Raw genomic sequence first — 17,807 nt, 5'->3', positions numbered from 1 at the left:
ATTAGTTTGCCCCCCAGTGGCCTTGCCTGCAGTTTTTCTGTACTTATATATATATATATATATATATATATTTTTTAACCCAGATCAAAGCACTTTTAAATATTTTTAGGATATGCTATGCTAATGAAATCATGTAGGTGTTATCCCAAACTTCGCTGCAAAAATGCAAATACACTTTAAGTGGCAAATATAATATATTAACAAAATACATATAGCTTTTTCTCATTATACTAGAAGTTGGGTTAAAATGCAAGCAGAGAATTTATTACAAACAGTTAATTGAAATAACTTATATAGCACCTCAACATCTGCTTCAGTTCAAAAAGCATCTGACTTCAATCTCTTCTATTTTTTAATCTGATTTCCCTCCCGCACAATAGGATCTAATAAACCGAATAACCTAGCAGTCTGTTTTTGGATTGTGGGTGCAAATAATCTTCTTTAAAGGACTTCTGGGTGAAAGTCATTTTGCATGGCAGAACGTCCCACCCACTGGGCTCAGTGTCCCGTAAAGTTGTTAGCTTGTAGCAGGAAACAAAATCTGTTTAAAGCATGGAACTTTTTCCTTTGTAATCATCACCCCAACTAACATCTGCACACAATGAAGTCTGATTCATCTTCCAACCATACATTCACAACCCAGCCACAAACTGCTTTAATTGACAAAAAATAAGGATTTCATTCAGGTACTGCTGGATTTCAATACAAAAAGAAACAGCAAGGGACCCTCTGAAAACATGTTTTAGCTTAGCTAAAATATCTATTTATTACATGTGTGTTGGTAAGTTATGCTCTTACTTGGGGTTCCTTTTTTTCAATTTTAGGTAGTTGTACCCTAGCTGGAATACATTTAGTTTGTTAAAGCACCTTGTATTATAAACAACTGCCATTTTTTCCCATAAAATTCTCAGTTTTGCTGAGCAAACCCACACTATAATCCCCCCTTCACCAAATGACTGCGCACCAGTCCATAAAAACATGGATGAGAAAGTTTGGGGTGGAGGAACTTGACTGGCCCACACAGAGTCCTGACCTCAAAACCTGATAGAACACCTTTGGGATAAATTAGAGCGTAGACTGCGAGACAGGCCTTCTTGTCCAACATCAGTGCCTGACTTCACAAGAATGGTCAAACATTCCCATAGACACACTTCCAAACCTTGTGGACAGGCTTACCAGAACTGTTGAAGCTGTTATAGCTCCAAAGGGTGGGCCAACTCAATACTGAACCATACGGACTAAAGCCCCGTACACACGCAACGATTATCGGCCGACCGATTGTCCGTCTTTTGTCCAGAGTGGTGTTTTGTTGGTTGGAATGTGCCTAGACTGCACACAAATTTTCTCACCCAACAAAATTCTACTTCAGAAGTGATGTCATGTGTTGGTTTGCTTTCTTTGTGTTCTTTCTTGTCTGAGCATGCCCAGACTTGCTCATTAGATTTTACCCTGTCGAAATCAGCACTGACTGCACGAAAATCGTCCGTGTTTTGATGGCCAACAATAATTTTATAGCCTGCACACCAGTTTTTTTTCGCCCGAAAAGTCGGAGTCTGTTGTCGGAAGCATCATACTAACAAGCCGAAAATCGGCAGATCGGACGTTGGATGAAAATTCCCTGCCAATTTTCGACACGTGTGTACGGGGCTTAAGACTGGGATGCCATTAAAGTTCATGTGCATGTAAAGGCAGGTGTCCCAATACTTTTGACAATAATGTGTGTTGGAAGGGCTGTTTGTAGTCTCCACCAGGGGTATTACTTTATTAAAATTTGCACATTTTAAAAATATTCGAAAACTGCTTTTAAAATTATGTTAAACAGGTAAAACTTACATGGAATTTTAGTGATTTAAGGTTTAAGTGTGCAAACTTTGTCATCAGGGCAGAATAATACCTGCCCTTAGCATTAAGTAGCATAAATCAATGTAATAGTGCAATGACAGCTTGTGTACAAGAAAAATAAAGAAATTTACATCCAACTGCATCAAATGTCTCCTGCTGAATGACCTACAGAAAACAGTTAAAGCGGTATTAAACCCCAAACCAAAAATGTAATATATTCTACCTTGCCAATCATTAATGGTGACTGCATCAGTTTTCTTTTCTTAGGTTTTTACCCCTCTGTTTTCACCTGGTGATCTGACCAGTAGCACAACTCCTGTACTAGAGTGCCCCCACTCTGAATGAAGGAGTGCAGAGACACCAATGTCAGTCTGGGAGCAGAGGAGCATTAGATGGACCAGCAGATTTAAATACATTAACAAATTGAAGCTCAACTCCAGCTAATACTTTATAATCAGTTACAGCAAACAGTTTTTTTCCCTTTTTGGATAAAGGTTTTACAAAAATAAATAAATCTAATCATTGTAAATACCCCTGTCAGTGTTAAATTGTCTTGGAAAAAAACATATTTACTGGCTAGATTATCAGATAAAACAGAAGAAAGAAAGCCTAAAAGGGAAACTAATGCAGCCATCACATCTAAGAATTGGCAAGCTGCAATATATAATATTGTAATAAATGTTTGCCTTTGGGTTTAATACCTCTTTAAGATGATAAGTAGAGTTCACCATTAATAAAAAGGCAGGATCTGGAAGGTCTATATAATTTATATTTCAGTTGCACTTTAATCGTTATTGCCTTTTCTAAAACAAATTTAAATATATTTTACAGTAACTCACCAATTACCTCTCATATAGCAATTTACATGTAAGTAAAAATGTATGAGTGCTATTAGCCAGTCTTTCATATAAGATAAATAGTCTCCCGCATGAAAAGAGTCTCTGGAGGAAATTAAGTAAAGCTGAAATTTATGAGAGGGTTGTGGTCATTTAAAACCCAATATGTGGCCAAGATCTTGTAAATGTTATCTCAGAATGTAATAAATAGCTATTTTATATAATCCAAAATATGTTTTTAGAGGGTCCCTTGAATAGCAATACACAACATATAGAGCATATAAATTAAATGTCCTACTGCCTCCAAGACAGGTACCTACATTACATTGCCGAAAATAAATACAGAGAAGTTTTAACCTAATTTATGATGGGAATATTCAATGTATAGTCAATGAAATACAATTATTTGTATCCTAAAATTATATTTTTATTGACGTAATTATTCTAAAAAATCACATCCAATATGAAATCTAAAATCCAAGAAATAGGCATTAACACCTCCTGGCTCTGGTGCCAGTTAAAAATCTCTATCATAAATGGGGTCTGTATTTATTCCCTTATATAGCAATTACAGGCAGAATGTAGAAATCAATCAGGGACATGGCAATGCCACTTAGGAAACATTAGCAACAGACTAAAATCAGAAATTCCTCTTGCTTAGTTTTTTAATTATTATGGTTGTGTTTTCTTTACTGTTTTTTGTTTTTTATTGGTTGAGCCAGATGGACTTTTGTCTTTTTTCAACCTGACTAAGTATGTAACTATGTAATTATGTAATCCATTTCAGCCATGCTCAGCACATCCTCATTTGTGCTAATGGGTACAACTGAAGCCTCTTTTTATGATATTGTGCAATTTTCCCCTGAGAAGGCCCATTAAATGGGCAGAGCAGAGAAAACGTAGCTAGCCAGCACATTCCTTAAAAACCAAATTATTGGTGAGAAGGTGCAGCAAAGCTAGGCAGATAGACCATGTCCCCCAAGTGCCTAATTTCCAACTTTGATCAGAGTGTGCCATCATGGTTTGCCTAATGCTTTACTGAATTTTACAAGATCCTGTTTGACCTTTATTTTGCCTAGAGTTCAGCTTAAAAGATGGGTTTCAGGTGTGGTAGATGTTTTTTCATAGTTACATTGGTACAGCTTGGACCAGTGTAAGTATCTAATCCAAACCTAGTTAACAGCAAAACTGTGCTATACAAAATAAAACAAAATAAGTGCATATACATCAGGAGCTCTTCTGTGAGACACACGTAGCATAATAATATAGTCCAAATAGAGTTGCGTCTAAAATCTAAAAAGAAAACAAAGAAAGTCCAAAGAGTGATAAAACAAAGTCCATCCAATTACAAAGTGCACTTTTCATCACCCGAATGGTGTGTGTTCCCTAATAAAAAAGACCTTCACCTCATAGATTGGATGCTTACCAGCTAGTATTGACCTCCTATCAAGGAAGGTCGCTCTCACTTTTTGACGTTTAATAGAAATAATAAAATTACACTTACATAAAATACTTGAAATACTTGAAAACACACATGAAATAAAAGGCAGCTGACGTCACTGTGTATGTGCAGGTACTGGCTGTTGTACAGAGCCGGCCGACTTTTATTTTATGCGTGTTTTCAAGGGTTTTATGTAAGTGAAATTTTATTATTCCCTTTTAAATGTCAAAAAGATTTTATGCTATAGAAGCTTTATTTCTTTTGTTGTTAGCTGTGACCGAGTCTCCTCAAGAGTGGCGGGTACCATTCTCTTCAACCTATATACTCTTGATTGAACAGAGGCCCAGGCTGGGTTTATAGTCAAAAGTGAGAGAGACCTTCCGTGATAGGAGGTCAATGCTAGCTATTAACCAGCCAATCTATGAGGTGGAGGTCTTTTTCACTTGGGATCACACACCATTCGGGTGATGAAAAGTGCACTTTGTGATTGGATGGACTTTGTTTTACCATTCTTTGGACTTTCTTTGTTTTCTTTTTAGATTTTAGCGCAACTCTATTTGGACTATATAATCTATTCCAAACCTGTCTGATCCCCCTGGAAGCTGGAAATCACTGAAGTAGACAACAATACTCTTGTCATCCCCATTTGCTTCTGGGTCCCATGCTGAGTGGCTGACATGCTACTGGCCACTCAGCAAGAACGCCACTCAGAGAATGCTTTTCTATTCTTGAATGAATGCAAAGCATTCTCTGATTGGACAAGGAGAGGTGGAGCAGTGATGTCACAATCTCCACCTCGTCTCAGCAGATAACGCTTGCATTCATTCACCTCCTGTGTTCAGAATGCATCAGGCCAGCCACTCAGTGCTAGGATATAATAATGAACCATAACTGGAATTCATGTTTAACCCCTTGGCCCTGTGGCCTCTCGGCAGCTGGTCCTTGGCGCAAAGGGACCGCATATTTGCATGAATTGCTGTCCATACAGCTGTGCCGAGAGTGCACGCGGTGTGCGCTCCCGATACAGTTACCGCGCCTAACCAAAAGCTCCTGATCACTGCTTGTGCTTGTGAGTTTTCAGATCACGTGACTACCATGACAGCCAGTCATGGTGGTCATGTGCTTTCTAGTCCCAACCCGCCACCCGGATTTAAAAACCTCTTAAAGTCCCGGGAGGCATTAGCGCAAAGAGGTTAAATGAGCAGCATAGGGTATATTAGATAGAAGTCTTAGATGACTTTCAAAGTAAACATTGGGCTCATCTGGATACAAATTCTGTCATATTACATCCATCCTATCTCTTGCAAAGCTCAGCCTGAAAGTGCATGTAAACCCGATTCATGAAATTTGACCTGCACATATATCTGTGTTTACCTATTTCTCTTCAAAGCACTAAGTCCCATGAGTTTCTTCTGCTCCGTTCTTCTGTTATCAGCATGATAACTTCTGACAAGTTCTCGACACTGGAGATAAAAGCAGCTTAAAATTTGTGTCAGGGTGAGTGCTATAAATAGATTAGCAGAGAGCTGATCTGATCACAGCACAGTATCTTCATCCTTCTGCATATGTGGAGGAGGAGTGTGTGTCTTTCCTCCAATCACCTGTTACACAGTGTATGCCAAGAATCCACTCCCATAGCTGAAACAGGAGAAACAAATTCTAACATGATGTTCACTTTCTAAAGAATATAGCAAGCTGAAGAAAGCAGGTAGATTTGTCTCATCTCTGTGTATCATCTGGGGCTGTTCACTTCACTGAGTATATGTGAGAGTTTACATCCACATTTAACTGGCCATACATGCATTGTAATTCAGCCGGTTTAGCAGGGGCCAGCCAAATTTCAAACCGTGTATAGGCAGACTGGGTAATTGACTTGGGTACAACCAGCCTCTCGGATTTTTTACATTCGATTACTGCTGGTGCCTATATCCGCTAGCAGTAACCATTGTGTTCTGAAATCTCTTATAGAAGACACTAGTGCTGCGGGAGGCATTCCCCTATCAGCATTGATGTTGTTGATGGGGAAATCAAGCAATTTTCTTTCCACCCCACGGTGGAAGAAAAGACAAATCATTCATCTATGGCTTGCCTTACTGTGTGCATACAGTAACAATTCATGGGAAGGCATGGGAAGAAGAGAGACCTATAGGATTGGGCCACTTGTTAAGCAGCCATAGAAGCGCCTACTGAAGAGGAACCATCCAAACAAAAGAGAGGCACGCTATTGTGTGTGACTTTGATAGTCAGTGTGAAAGAAGGGTAAGAGCGATTCTGGCGTGGAAAAGAGACAGAAAAGCATAAGAGCAAGTAGAGACGGAACTGGCCATTAGAGAACAATGACCTGTTCAATTAGATTCAGTTACAAGTGTTTCTTTAAGCTGATTTGTTTCACAGACTGTTTGGAGGGTTTGATCAGTTGGAAACATTTTTATGATTTTTGTGATTTATTGCTGTGTGATACTCTCAGCCCCTTAGAACAATAGGGGACAAGTTACATTTCCTCCGCTCTAGAGATATTGTTAGCTTCCTTTTCCAAATGACCAAGGATTCCCAAGCAAGGAGCAGAAAGGCCTTCACTTCCCATATGCTGGGCTCAAACACTTCATAATTCACTGAGAGGAAAGAGAAGTCTTTTGAGGTTCTATACAGGAAAACTAAGAGGGCAGCCTGTTTATAGAGGAAGAGTTGGCAGCCCGTCCTGCACACCAACACCCAGTCCATGAGATCTAATCTACAAGCCCTGCACTCACATGTTCTGTTTAATGGGAATGCATGATTAATTAACATTTTCTTTTATAATAGCCGATGCCCTGAGGGGAAATGATCCATGCTGTTAGTTCTAAGTTTTAAAACAAAGTTCTGCAGTCTTTTGTCAGTAATAAGCAAGAGAACCACAAATCAAAGGGCCTGTAAAATATTACAGGCTATTTTTGCTTTTATGAGAAGTGCACTTTTTGCATCTTGCAGAAATTTACAGGCCGTTACCCATAATCACGCCAGTATTTGGAGGAAGCATTAAAGAGAATACACAGTCAGCTTTTTTTTTCTTGAAGACCGTGAATTAAAAAAATGTATATATATATTTAACCCATCCACGAGCATTATCTAATCTCATATATATCTGCTTTTATCTACATGGCTCCATTTTGTTCAGTTAAATAAAGGAAAATAACTGCGCTAACTAATGCGATCCAGCAGCAACTTAAATTGTGACAAACAATCAAAACATATAGGCTAGGTAAGTCGCGCTAATAAGTGATGTTGGCAAATATCCGCATAAATGTCAAATCATATAAATGTCCAATAAAAGTCCAATGATCAAAGGCTGTCCCAAGTAACAGGAGTAATCCGAAATCCTCAATAGGAATGTAAACCATCAGATAAGTGATCTCCTTACCAGACAGGGAAAGAGAATTCGCCCTGAGATACCAGGTGAAGTGGGTCCAGCAGTCTCAAATTCGGAGATTAATGTAGTCTCTCCCGATGTTATATCAGATACATGTGAAGAAAAATTGCATATCCATAGCGTAATACTGTATGTTTATATCACAAACACCCGGATAGTGAGCCTCCACCAATTATGATGAAAGGGACAGCCACCACACCAGTATAGATACTACAGGATGGTAAATAGTGAGTGAATGGGGCAGCCAGATAACCACCAAAGGAATAGGAAACCACCACCAATATCACTGACTCTTACCAGAATCAAATCTCAGCACGCAAAAACAATCTCAGAAATGACTTCTGTGTGTGCCATAACTCAAAGAAGTAAGTGCAGCCGTGTGGAAAGACAGCCAAGGTCAGATGGAGCCCAACACCAAAATCACTGCCGCTTACCAGATTAAATTAAGTGACAAGCCAAACAGTCTCTGTGAGTCCTCTGGATGTCCCAATGTCGATTGCTCCAAGTTCAGCCAAACCAAAGAGGAGACAGAAGGCAATCGATAGTGTAAAACCCAACAATATTTATTCACGATAAAGAGAGCAACTCACATAAAATTGCAGGTAGGGAGCGTGGATAGGATGCGAGCCGCCGGCCGGTCGGCTCCTTCGCCCATCCTCAAACACAGAGCAGTGACGTCAGCACGCCGCGACCGACGCACGTTTCGTCAGATATGACGTTATCAAGGTACGGGCGGCGTGCTGACGACACCGCTTAAATACACCAGGAATCACGCCCCATGTGACTGCCAGGGGCGGATCAATCCGCCATCTTTCCGAAGATCAAAAGGCAGTAATGTCACATAGGATTGACAAACCGCCAATATTGTATTAGGTACTTCGTAGGGGGATTAAAATAAAAATTTAATGCATATACATATAAAAACGATATAATAATTGCCTTAGCATCAGGTTTGTACATGATGCCCACACAAAATAAAAACTAAATGGTAAACCAAGTACTATTAGCGCTATCTACTGGCGAACACAAATAGTGCTAAATTTTAAATAGATCATGTAAATGTCAGTCACAGGAAGCGTGATACCTCACAGTCACCCAAGTAATACTCTTATTAAAATCAAATATTGTCAAACAAATGACTCAGTACAATTAAAAATTATAAACAAATATATAAAATTAATTCAATAGGTGACCAATAACGCCACCCAATGATAAGGCTACATGTCTAATCCATATTGGCATATAGGTGCCAGTCACATAACTGTGATACTCAACCATTCAATTGAATAGTCAAATAAACAGGCATCCACATATGCCAATTTAATACTGACCAAATGGATACTAATAGGCAATATAAGGAGTATATGATAGTGAAACCATCAATATTACAGTATTCCTATAAAAAACAAACCTATCATCCCCAGAAAGTGGTATAATGAGTATAATTTAAATATCCAAATTATGATATAAATAAATTATTTTTTATACTCAAGCTGTGTCAATGAATGCATTGACATCAGTATCAACATTGAGTCCGTATGGCGTATATGTTCTGACTCTATGGATCCATGACATCTCCCTTCTGACAATGACAATGGAGATGTCATGGATCCATAGAGTCAGAACATACACGCCGTACGGACTCAATGTTGATACTGATGTCAATGCATTCATTGACACAGCTTGAGTATAAAAAATAATTTATTTATATCATAATTTGGATATTTAAATTATACTCATTATACCACTTTCTGGGGATGATAGGTTTGTTTTTTATAGGAATACTGTAATATTGATGGTTTCACTATCATATACTCCTTATATTGCCTATTAGTATCCATTTGGTCAGTATTAAATTGGCATATGTGGATGCCTGTTTATTTGACTATTCAATTGAATGGTTGAGTATCACAGTTATGTGACTGGCACCTATATGCCAATATGGATTAGACATGTAGCCTTATCATTGGGTGGCGTTATTGGTCACCTATTGAATTAATTTTATATATTTGTTTATAATTTTTAATTGTACTGAGTCATTTGTTTGACAATATTTGATTTTAATAAGAGTATTACTTGGGTGACTGTGAGGTATCACGCTTCCTGTGACTGACATTTACATGATCTATTTAAAATTTAGCACTATTTGTGTTCGCCAGTAGATGGCGCTAATAGTACTTGGTTTACCATTTAGTTTTTATTTTGTGTGGGCATCATGTACAAACCTGATGCTAAGGCGATTATTATATCGTTTTTATATGTATATGCATTAAATTTTTATTTTAATCCCCCTACGAAGTACCTAATACAATATTGGCGGTTTGTCAATCCTATGTGACATTACTGCCTTTTGATCTTCGGAAAGATGGCGGATTGATCCGCCCCTGGCGGTCACATGGGGCGTGATTCCTGGTGTATTTAAGCGGTGTCGTCAGCACGCCGCCCGTACCTTGATAACGTCATATCTGACGAAACGTGCGTCGGTCGCGGCGTGCTGACGTCACTGCTCTGTGTTTGAGGACGGGCGAAGGAGCCGACCGGCCGGCGGCTCGCATCCTATCCACGCTCCCTACCTGCAATTTTATGTGAGTTGCTCTCTTTATTGTGAATAAATATTGTTGGGTTTTACACTATCGATTGCCTTCTGTCTCCTCTTTGGTTTGGCTGAACTTGGAGCAATCGACATTGGGACATCCAGAGGACTCACAGAGACTGTTTGGCTTGTCACTTAATCTTATCTGGTAAGCGGCAGTGATTTTGGTGTTGGGCTCCATCTGACCTTGGCTGTCTTTCCACACGGCTGCACTTACTTCTTTGAGTTATGGCACACACAGAAGTCATTTCTGAGATTGTTTTTGCGTGCTGAGATTTGATTCTGGTAAGAGTCAGTGATATTGGTGGTGGTTTCCTATTCCTTTGGTGGTTATCTGGCTGCCCCATTCACTCACTATTTACCATCCTGTAGTATCTATACTGGTGTGGTGGCTGTCCCTTTCATCATAATTGGTGCAGGCTCACTATCCGGGTGTTTGTGATATAAACATACAGTATTACGCTATGGATATGCAATTTTTCTTCACATGTATCTGATATAACATCGGGAGAGACTACATTAATCTCCGAATTTGAGACTGCTGGACCCACTTCACCTGGTATCTCAGGGTGAATTCCCTTTCCCTGTCTGGTAAGGAGATCACTTATCTGATGGTTTACATTCCTATTGAGGATTTCGGATTACTCCTGTTACTTGGGACAGCCTTTGATCATTGGACGTTTATTGGACATTTATATGATTTGACATTTATGCGGATATTTGCCAACATCACTTATTAGCGCGACTTACCTAGCCTACCTATCCATTTTGTTCTGTGTCTTATTTTGTACACCAGATTAGGGCTTATTTATATCGTAAATAATTGGTGAAACTGATAAGGATGGTAGCATTACTATAGTAACAAGATCTTAGTTCTCGGTTCAAATACAAATCAGTTGCTACAGGCAATACCACAATGCAAAGCGAGAAGGCAACTTAATGGCTTTATCGTTAAGGAACTTGAGGTCTCACTGCTGGGCCATACAGTTGGATCCCTTCTAGTTATATGGAAATTATTTTAAACACAGTCTTGCAGATACTCCTCCTGGCTCTTTTAAACCACTACATTTGTCTATGTTACTATTTAATTAAGATTAATATTGGGTATCTGAGCCCTTTAGTGTACTAACTGAAGGAGGCTTTTAGAGCACATCCATGATTTACTACTCTCCCAACTAGTATTTTGGCTTTTGTGTCACACAAGAACAGAAGGTACTCATTACATTGTGTATTCACTTTGAATCCAACAGTATCTAATGAACCCAAAATAAATATTGTATATCTATATCTATTGTGACAGGAAGTCAGGTAAATCTGGGAGTGTAGTCACAGAGAGGAGACACATTCCCACCTGGATTGGAAAGTTCACTAATTACTATAGGGTGTCGGCTGCAAAGGTAGCCAGAACTGTCTAAGGAAGTTGAAAGGCCTTCAGCTGTTCGGAATGAGGAAATGAAGGCCTCTATAATTTGTCCAAAGGAAGTCCTATTGATTGCTGCCTCCTGTCGCTGTGTGAGCTGGGAAGAGGAGGACAGACATACGTGTGCCTCCCAACGCCGTGTGGGCATGGGAGAAGGACTGCTGCCTCCTGTCGCCATGTGGGCTGGGAGAAGGAGGACAGTCAGATGTGTGCCTCCCGACAAGCTGGTGAGCATGGGAGAAGACCCCCTGAAGTGATGTGTGCTAAGGAGGGTAACCAAGTGTGAAGACTACTCGAAGTAAGGTCTTGGATCGTCTCAAAGGTGAGAAAACAAACTATTTCTATGTGAAAGAAAGAAAGGAATGTTTGCCCTGTGAAGAGACAAGCCAAGAGACATTCTCATTGTGATGAGTTAAGCGACATGTTCAATGGACATTTGTGCTGTGTGAAGAGATTATAAATGGACTATTGAGAGTCTGCTGTATGACCAGCCAAGTCTGCCCAACAGTAGGTTGGGGACAGACTTCATTAGATAGGTTCCAGTGTGTGTGAAGGTAGCTGCCCACCGTAGCAAGGATTTATTTTGTTTTATTTTATTTTGCTGGTTTTGACGCTCGCAGTCTGGTGAAGAAAAAATGCATTAATAAACCAAACTGTTGTTTGCAACCAATTCTCAGCTATCTTCTTGTGAAAACGCACCCCCCAAGGGGTCATCCACGCCTACCACCGAGCTAATCCCTCACACTATATTTCTATCTATCTATCTATCTATCTATCTATCTATCTATCTATCTATCTATCTATCTATCTATCTATCTATCTATCTATCTATCTATCTATCTATCTATCTATCTATCTATCTATCTATCTATCTATCTATCTATCTATCTATCTATCTATCTATCTATCTATCTATCTTATCTATCTATATATATATAAATGACACTTTGCTACAATGTAAAGTAAATACAGCTTGTATAACAGTGTAAATTTGCTGACCCCTCAAAATAACTCAACACACAGCCATTAATGTCTAAACAGCTGGCAACAAAAGTGAGTACACCCCTAAGTGAAAATGTCCAAATTGGGCCCAATTAGCCATTTTCCCTCCCCAGTGTCATGTGACTCGTTAGTGTTACTATGTCTCAGGTGTGAATGGGGAGCAGGTGTGTTAAATTTGGGGTTATTGCTCACACTCTCTCTTACTGGTCACTGGAAGTTAAACATGGCACCTCGTGGCAACTCTCTAAAGGATCTGAAAAAAATAATTTTTGCTCTACATAAAGATGGCCTAGGCTATAAGAAGATTGCCAAGATCCTGAGACTGAGCTGCAGCACGGTGGCCAAGACCATTCAGCGGTTTAACAGGACAGTTCCAATCAGAACAGGCCTTGCCATGGTCAGCCAAAGAAGTTGAGTGCACATGCTCAGTATCATTTCCAGAGGTTGTCTTTGGGAAATAGACGTATGAGTGTGGCCAGCATTGCTGCCGAGGTTGAAGGGGTGGGGGGGGGGGTCAGCCTGTCAGTGCCCAGACCATACACCACACACCACACACTGCATCAAATTGGTCTGCATGGCTGTTGTCCCAGAAGTAAACCTCTTCTAAAGATGATGCACAAGAAAGCCCACAAACAGTTGGCTGAAGACAAGCAGAATAAAGACATGAATTACTGGAACCATGTCCTGTGGTCTGATGAGACCAAGATAAACTTATTTGGTTCAGATGGTGTCAAGCGTGTGTGGCGGCAACCAGGTGAGGAGTACAAAGACAAGTGTGTCTTTCCTACAGTCAAGCATGGTGGTGGGAGTGTCATGGTCTAGGGCTGTATGAGTGCTGTCGGCATTGGGGAGCTACAGTTCCTTGAGGGAACCACGAATGCCAACGTGTACTGTGACATACTGAAGCAGAGCATGATCCCTTTCCGGGTCACAGGGCAGTATTCCAACATGATAACGACCCCAAACACACCTCCAAGATGAACACTGACTTGCTAAAGAAGTTGAGGGTATAGGAGATGGACTGGCCAAGCATGTCTCCAGACCTAAACCCAGCATCTGAGCATCTGTGGGACATCCCCAAACGGAAGGTGGAGGAGCGCAAAGTCTCTAACATCCAGCAGCTCCATGATGTCGTCATGGAGGAGTGGAAGAAGACCCCAGTGGCAACCTGTGAAGCTCTGGTGAACTCCATAGCCAATAGGATTAAGGCACTGCTGGAAAATAATGGTGGCCACACAAAATATTGACACTTTGGGCCAAATTTGGACATTTTAACTTAGGGGTGTACTCACTTTTGTTGCCAGCAATTTAGACATTAATGGCTGTGTGTTGAGTTATTTTGAGGGGACAGCAAATTTACACTGTTATACAAGCTGTACACTCACTACTTTACATTGTAGCAAAGTGTCATTTCTTCAGTGTTGTCACATGAAAAGATATAATAATATCTACAAAAATGTGAGGGGTGTACTCACTTTTGTGAGATACTGTATATATGCCTGTTATACAGTGGGTAAAATAATTATTTAATGAAAGATAGTGGTGCTACAGTATCATATACCTTCAAGTAAATAAATAAACATGTAAAAATGTCAATTAAAAAAAAGGGAAAGTAATGTCCAATGTTCATCCAGAAGGTACTGGAATCCCTTCACCCAAAGTTGGAAAAATGATTGGTGTCTGAAAAATCCAAAACAAATGTGACACCTCTAAGGTTACAGCGTAAATAGGTAACTTCCCTTTAAATCTTCTCTTGCTTTCCGAGGTAATCCCTTTGTACACCCAGCTGATGAAAAACTGTGATTGGGGCTGGACGGTGTCCCTTCTGAAATGATCTAGCGAGCTCTCCAAATGTATCCTCCGTAAGGTAATGGGTATGAAAAGGAAACAAGGCTCCCAATAGTGTAAAACTGTTTAGCAATTTATTAAAATAAAAGGTAACTGAAGACACTCACATTTCAAAATGACAGATACATAATCCACGAGTCACAAGCTCATAACCTACAGGCATTTCCGGTATGCCTATCGCTCAGTCCCGACACATAGCTTCACACCCACGTGACTTCATCAGGGGATGTTGATAGGCCGGACCATATGTCCTTTTATAATATAATGGGATGTATACAGTGGCAGCCATTTCTTGTAGTCGGCTATACAAAAAAGGATACGTCGGCCATTTTTCATTGGTCTTGATTGAGGAAAAACACAGAGAGCAGCAAAGTCAGCCTTTACCTTTAGCCAAGAAACAACAGCCCCAAAGCATAATGTTTCCACCTCCATGCTTGACTGTAGGGATGGTGTTCTTAGGGTCACAGTCAGCATTTTTCTTCCTCCAAACCCGGTGAGTCTAGTTAGTGCTAAAGAGCTCAATTCTTCTCTGACCTCTGATAACAACAAGGCATTTTTGCCCACACAACTACCACTCACTGGATATTTTCTCTTTTTCAGACCATTCTCTGTAAACCCTAGAGATGGTTGTGCGTGAAAATCCCAAAAGTCACTTACATTGCTTTCCCATTCTAATGGTTTGAACTTCAGCACTGAGTTGCTGCCATGTGATTGGCTGATTAGCATTTTGTGTTACCAATCAAATAAACAGGTGTACCTAATAAAATAAGGAACAACTACTCCTGCTCTAGAGTCAACTGACTGTGTAGTGTCACAGGTGCCTGGTCAAATAATGGATAATCTCATAGATGCCTTGCTGCCCTCTAGGACTGGGGTTGTCCTGACAGTGCTGTGAGAATAGAAAAAGAAAATAGGGCACGATGGCCTAGTGCATTATCCAACAGATTTAGATAAGATGAGAATAAAGTCATAAAGATGTCTACTCACAAACATAAGTTAAAAACACGCTGGTCAGGCCACATGTATGGCTAACTCTCCTGGGTTGTTCGAATCACCAAACCTGGGAGTGGGGGGTCCTGGATGAGCCTCCTTAGGAAGACATGTTTTGAAGGACTGGCCTTCTTCCTCAGAGCCGCATTCTTTTCTGTACCTAATAAAATGGCCAGTGAGTGTATTTTACATATGATAAATTATTTTATATCTGATTTACATTTCTGTATTATAATAGCAACACTGAAAGCTAGATCTGTCTCTTCATTGACCAAGAAGAATCCAAGATTCTTAAAATGTTGAGCATCAAGGGAAAACAGCGTATGTCCATAGGTATGCCATTTAAAGGGGATAAAATAAAATGTTAGTTTCAGCTTTAAATACATCATCCTGTCGCCCTTGAAGCAGTCTATTATTAGATTAATGGAACAAGAGAGTTTGTAGAACAATAGAAAATTAGAAGTTTCTATAGAGGAAATAGCAGGATGAAAGGCAAACCACCCTGCTGAGTCTTTTGTACCAGTGTGACTGTGATGATGACTGTGATGACACGTGACAGAAGCAGTCACTCTCTTCTAAGGCAGTCATGTCTGCTGCCACTTTCCAGCCAAAAGGCCACAAAGCTTGCTCTTGTGCTATCAACACCCAAATTCTTGTCCTTCCTAGTTAGAAAGCTTGACTGAGATGTTATCTCTGGGGACAGAGGTGGCCCGCTTCGGAAGGGGAGTGCCCCATTACAGCACATCACATCATGCTTATTTAATCAGTGCTTTTCCTTCCACGCTCACATAAACATTTATTTTCCAGATTTCCCTTGTACCGTCTGTCTGTTTCCAGAAATGAATTTCTGCCTGTGTTTCCTTCTAAGTCTGCCAACTCCTAACGTGTTCTCTGTCTAAAGGCGGAACACACCCAAGTCTTTCAGTTACCACGACCTCTAGGGACATTGGGTTATGCCATATTTCTGCCGAACCAGCCAAACGCAAACCATCAAACAACGTGCCTGGGTAATGTTTAATTCAGAATTTAGTCCCACAGAGCAATTTCCATCAACTGCTGTGAGTATTGAAAGCACATCCCAAATGTAATTACCGAGTTAGCACTGGTTGTTTTGGGCAGTAGGATCATGTTTGGAACACTTTCTTACAATGGGGGTGTTTCCCAATATTTCACATACCAGCTCGTTTAATCAGATTCGGTTTCCCAGTGGATGAGAACAGAGTGTGTCTACTTTCCAAATGGTAAGAAAAACAAAAAAATGTATTTACTTCTGGCTTGCGAGTAATAAATTATAAAGAAAAATGAACTGAAAACAAAACGCCCAAATCAAGCAATGCATAAGGGAAGCCGCAATTTTCTTTGCTGAGTCAATATTTAGCCAGTCAACATATTCAAATCTAGTGATGTCATCGTGATATGCAGGACAAAGTATATAAATGGTTTTCTCCAACCTTTTAAATTAAAGCAGTATTGAACCCAAAAGTAAACGTTTATTTTATATATATATATATATATACTGTATATATTTATATATATCACTGCCCACCCCCCCCCCCCCCCATTATAACTGGCCTTTGCAGCAAGGATCACATGGAAGAGCGACGCATGTCAAACAAAACCAAGGAAAATTCCTAGCTCAAATTACCAACCAGCCTGCAACCAGCCGAATTATCCTGTCTAACAGTTTGCATTAAAAACAGTGGTTTAGTTTGCACTCATTTGCAAATAAATGCGTAAGTTGCAGAGCCACTTCATGGCACCCCAATATTATGTATAGTCCTAACTCTATATATTTTTGAGGCCCTTTATAGAAGAAGCACATGCATAATAATGGATAGATAGAAGGCAGGTAAGCCTGGAGGGAGCCCACCCCTATTTAAAGACACAGGGGAGCACTGGATACCCAGCATATAGCACAATGACAGCAGGTGTCCAGTGTGTCCCCTCACCAGTATTCCAAGAGTACAAACAAATGGCCACTGCCCCACCTCTAACTGGCCTTCGGGGCTTATTTTGCACACATTTGCAAATGCATGCGTAAGCTGCAGAATCACTTCATGTCACCCCAGTTTTATCTGCAGCCGTAGACCTATACATTTTTGAGAGCCCCCATAGATTGTGCAGCTACACAAATGGCCCTCTGGGATTTAGGATCCATGTAATGCTAGCTGTGTGTCAGGTGGGTGCTGAGGCCTCCTTTTGCTGTCATGCAGACTAGGACACTGTACATTTTCGAGGACAGGTAAGAAATGGGAGGCATTTCCAGAATGCCCTTACTATGCTCCTGGTTTGTAATACCCCGGTGGGGGTAGGTAGAAAGCTGGTCCAGCACTGAGACATGAAGAAAGATTCTCCCCTTCCATCTATCTATCTATCTTGGGTAGTGGTAGAATGGAAAAGTCCAACAATTGTTCCTGCATTGGGGTCCT

The sequence above is a fragment of the Pelophylax lessonae genome, assembly GCF_965119305.1.
Source record: "Pelophylax lessonae genome assembly, chromosome: 6".
NCBI classification, from domain to species: Eukaryota; Metazoa; Chordata; class Amphibia; order Anura; family Ranidae; genus Pelophylax; species Pelophylax lessonae.
This window is presented reverse-complemented; position numbering follows the sequence as displayed.